The sequence below is a fragment of the Bidens hawaiensis genome, unplaced genomic scaffold (assembly GCF_021521415.1).
Source record: "Bidens hawaiensis isolate Kalapana, Puna unplaced genomic scaffold, B.hawaiensis_p1.1 tig00003244_1, whole genome shotgun sequence".
Taxonomy (NCBI): Eukaryota; Viridiplantae; Streptophyta; class Magnoliopsida; order Asterales; family Asteraceae; genus Bidens; species Bidens hawaiensis.
In genome coordinates this window covers 916,620-921,225 of record NW_027491178.1, presented here as the reverse complement: position 1 = coordinate 921,225, position 4,606 = coordinate 916,620, and the positions used below count along the sequence as shown (strand labels likewise).

Here is a 4,606-nt window from a genome sequence, read left to right as displayed (position 1 = left end):
TTAGACCCCCCACATATTACCTTATAAAATTGAAGACTAAGAACTTAATACAGAATCCGTCCGGAAGATGAAGACAAATATTGCGAATGAAAAACTATAAAATGATGGAGAAGGCGATGAGTGGATAAGAATTAGATGATAGAGGTGCACAAACAGGGTATTTTCAGGAACCGGGTAGGAACCGGTTTTGGGTATGGTCAACAAAAGTCAAAACCAGGTCCGGGTAGGAACCGGTTCTAGGTATAGTCAGGTATTTGACTGGGTATTTCCGTTTCCGAGTCGGTCCCGGGGAGAAATCCAATACCGGGTATTTTGTACACCTCTATTAGATGAAACAAAATATATTTTTTTCAAACATGATTGCTGAGCCTAACTGTTGGCTTAAGCCCAGCCCAAACTAAGACCAATCAGCCGCAACCGTTTTAACCCGCAGACAACCCGTAATTCAATAAACGGCCTAAATCTGTTATCCTCAATATATAATATTATATGAAACACAAACAAAACAAGTTAACCAACGGATTTGTGTATTTATAGAATATATGGTTAATAATGAATTGAAAGTATACATGTATTTCAATAGCTGTTATAGAGGTAGGGTAGTGAAAAGCTTCAAAAACCCATAATGGATCATCCACGGGTCAATCAGGACTTCCTCAAAAGTCACCCGCGGAGTATTCTAGTCACCCGCATAACTCGATTTAAAGGAAGAATAATGAAGAGTTCCTAAGACCATCCGTGGGCTACTTAAGACTACCTCAGAAGTCATCTGCAAGACATTCCCATCACACGCGAGATGACAGAAGAGTGACGTGATCAGCAAATCAGTTGTAACTTGTAACCAACTTCCTTCTAGAAGAATATTTAATCAAAGATCCTTTCTTTAAGGACATGTGATGCAGTAACCAATTGAAGGAGGACAGCTGGCAAGGTTGTTATAACCGTGCACATGGCCGTTGTCTTGCCCTATACGGAGTGGACACGTGTCCAGTTTGTCACCCTACCTCTATACCACCGGCTATAAATACCATCTCCATCATCGTGAGGTATTCTTTCACACTTCACATATTACATCAATCACTTAAAGTACTTTCTTTCTCTAAGAACAATACTTTTCCTCACGCCGGAGGGTGGTTACGGGAAGACCCCCACTCCCGTCCTTCCCGTAACGAGCTCACGGTGTTCTGTTTTGCAGGTTTCCGTCACCGGACTTGTTGAGAAGTTACTTGTATTGACGTGTTATTCGTTACTTGACCCATATCCTGTGGAAACATCGGTCTAACCCATTCGGGTTTAGATCCGTGTTTTTTCATTGGCGTCATCCGTGGGACCCGAACCCACAACCACGTGGTAAATTAGTCGGGTGAAAAGAATGAACATAATATAAAAAACATATAGGGTTGGGCAATTAGCTGTAAAACTCTGCTGGAACAATCAGCGGTGTGATCAGTTTTGTGACTCTGTGATTGTGATAGGTCAATTACTCACTAACTAATTTATCTTTGGGGTTTTGTGTAGATCTTAATATTTACACATCAGTGTTGGGCAATTAGGTTTGGGATTTACATTTTGTTTGTATAAATCTTTTGAATGATTAATTGGTCATGTGATATCGACTTTGACTTTTTCCATTATGTTCATGAACGTCTTCACACAATTTTGATTGATTAATAATTAAAAACATTTAGATTGATTAATTTGAAACAAGACCATTCAATACCCATGAATAGTCGTACAACCAACTAAGATTACATACAAGCTTCTATCATTTGTATAAAATACTACGTCTTATAGCTCGTTGCATACCCATTTATTGAATCAAACCAAGGATATCATAGTTTTGAATGAGCGGGAACGTGTTCTCGGATAACAAGACCATTACCGTCACGCGCTAACATTTTATCTATCTCTTTGACAAATCTCTGCATAACATCACCTGGAAACCACACGGGCACTAAGATTCCAGACTCGCCCTTATGATTAATATAGCGTGTATAGAAACCAGCAACATGGGAATCCGGCCCTGCATAGACCGCTTGCCCCCACCCAAAATCAATATCAAGAATTCCCTGATGTGTCACATCCGACACAAGATAGCTTCCAACAGTTGTGAAGCTGGGTCATTCTCTGATTACCGTTAGATCAACAGATTTCATGTGCTCTTCGGTTACTTCAGATTTAGCTTTCATTACAAGCTCCAATGCATGTCCTAATGGTTTGTCACATATGTCTTGAGCTTTGGAAGTGGCAACTGGCCAGCTAAACACATTTCCATAATATCCTAGAGGGATTCGAGGCTGAAACTTTGAGCGCGCGCTGATGCTGAACATCATTCGTGTTTCATCTTCTGGGTTTGGTTGAAATGCGGTTGTTCGACAACGCCAAAGACATGCTGTTAGGACCTCAAATGTGGTACAATGCTTGAGGTGTGATGGTACGAACCTACGAATAGATGAAATTTGAGTAGGTCCAAAGAAAAATGACCTACACTCCATGTCTTCCAACGTGATAGACACCACTTTGTCATACTCATGATGTGTGCGTGTACCAAGTAACTCTCTTTGCCAAACTGGCATTGTTGACGGTGTCGATTCGCCTTTTGCCATTTCACTCATTGCTGTCACAAATTGTGCATATCCAAATGCGTCGCACATGTATGATTGACTCGTGTAGCCAAGATGAAGCCTCCACATAAAAGTCGTGTCACCTATCAGTCAACATAGACGAAGATACATTCTTATAAAAACTTGACCAACTGTTTAATCGGTGCATGCATAACCAAATTTTATTTTTTAAATTTTACCTGAATCAGCAACAATGGTGAATCAACAATGCCACTGGAACCAGGAACATCGTACAGAAGCTCCTCCCTACACGGGAACGGCGGCTGGAGGTCCACCCCAAACTGCTTCAGTGTAACATCCGCCTCCGCCTCGATAAACAACACACCCTGGCCTGAGCAGTCCACCATCAGCTTCCTATTCGGACCTTCCTTTAAGCGACCGGCAAACGGATAATAAAACACCAACGCCTTAGCCAACGCCTCCCTGATCACACTCCCCGGATTCTTGTTCGCCATTTTTGGATTGTTTTGATAAATATGAATCGCGGGTAGATGAAACCTAAGTCTTGGTTGATCGTCAATGTCCGAGAGAGGCTTCAGTTCTCGCGGTGTTGGCTTAGCCGGAACGATGAGCTCCGGTGGTTGCCGTCGGACGGCGAATGTCAACGGAGTGCTGGTTTGTTGTGCCATGTATATTTAGTTTAAGGTTTGTGTTGTTATGTGAGTTTCGATGACAATAAGGTACGTGAATGGTAATTGATTTATATAGTGGTGTGAAATCTATACTATTAAATAAATAAAAGTTTGCTTTTGCCACGTGTTCGGTATCTAGCCTATCCTCGCTCTCTAATTCCCGCCTCCCAAAATTCTCCTTTCACAGCGCCGGTTCGGATCCCTTATCCAAACAATTAGATTCATCAATGTTTGCAAAACCCTAAATCAATTGTGCCTCTTTCCTAATGTTTCAGATCTGTCAAACCTCATTCCTAAACTCTAAAATCACGGGCGACCAAGTTTTTCAGTTTCATCTCCGTCTCCGTCGAAGTACATGCTCCTCGCCATCGGTGACTATTCAATCGAAATCTTTTATTTCAGACGGTATGTTGCTAATCAGAGTCTTCGATTAATTCTGAATTGTATAATTTAATTCATTGTATAAACTCTTAAAACGATTGTGTAACAATCATTATTGGTTTAGCCAATTTTGATTACTGTATGTTCACAATATGTATTTTTCAATATATAATAGTACTTGAATTATAACAATCAATTTTTTTGTTATTTACCTCTATGTTCTAAGGTTGTTTACATATGTGTTTTCAATTTTTGTTAGTTTGTTATTAATTTTGGATATTTTGCTTAGTGATTTTGTGTTTTGAAGTTGTTCGATGGAGATTGAATTGATGTTTGGTGTTATGTGTAGTTAAGTAAATTCAATCAGTCTCTATACTCATCAGATTTATTGGTAATATTCTTTTAAATACCTTCCTGAAAATTATGTTTTGAGTGTTTCTTTTTTGGTTTATTGCTTGGCTTGTGATGTTAAGGACGAAATTAGAGAAAGGGTAGTGATCTGGCATTGTATTTGGAACATATTCTCAAATTGTAAAATTATTGATCATTTAAAAAAATTATGCAATATAAGTATCTGTTTACTACTCTTGCTAATTTGTAAATCTCAGTTCTACATTGAGGTACTTAATTACTAAGCACGGACTTACGATTATGCCTGTGACATCGGGATGGTGTTTTGGATCACGTTTGACCTTTTTTCTACCATTATAACTAAAAATCATTTGATTCGTTGTATTTCTGAATTAGTTAATTTAATCTATTGTATAAACCTTAAAGGACTGTGTAACGATCATTATTGGTTTAGCTGTGTATACAAATATGTATTTTTTTATATAGAATAGTGCTTGAATCATAACAGTCAAGTTTTTTGTTATTTTTCTCATCTCTATGCTCTTGATTGATTATTTTTATTTGTTGAAAATGATTATTGCAGGTTAACTTGATGAAACAATTGGTATCCTCAAAAGT

At 38.7% G+C, this 4,606-nt stretch overlaps 1 pseudogene across 1 annotated transcript; it reads right to left on the bottom strand.

Annotated features, from left to right (window-relative positions):
* Positions 1 to 1,733: 1,733 nt before the first annotated feature.
* On the bottom strand, positions 1,734 to 3,327 carry LOC143622958 (benzyl alcohol O-benzoyltransferase-like; annotated as a pseudogene). The gene is made up of 2 exons (XR_013151803.1): positions 2,804 to 3,327; positions 1,734 to 2,707 (listed from the first exon to the last, which is right to left on the bottom strand). The product of XR_013151803.1 is annotated as a benzyl alcohol O-benzoyltransferase-like (transcript).
* Positions 3,328 to 4,606: the final 1,279 nt, after the last annotated feature.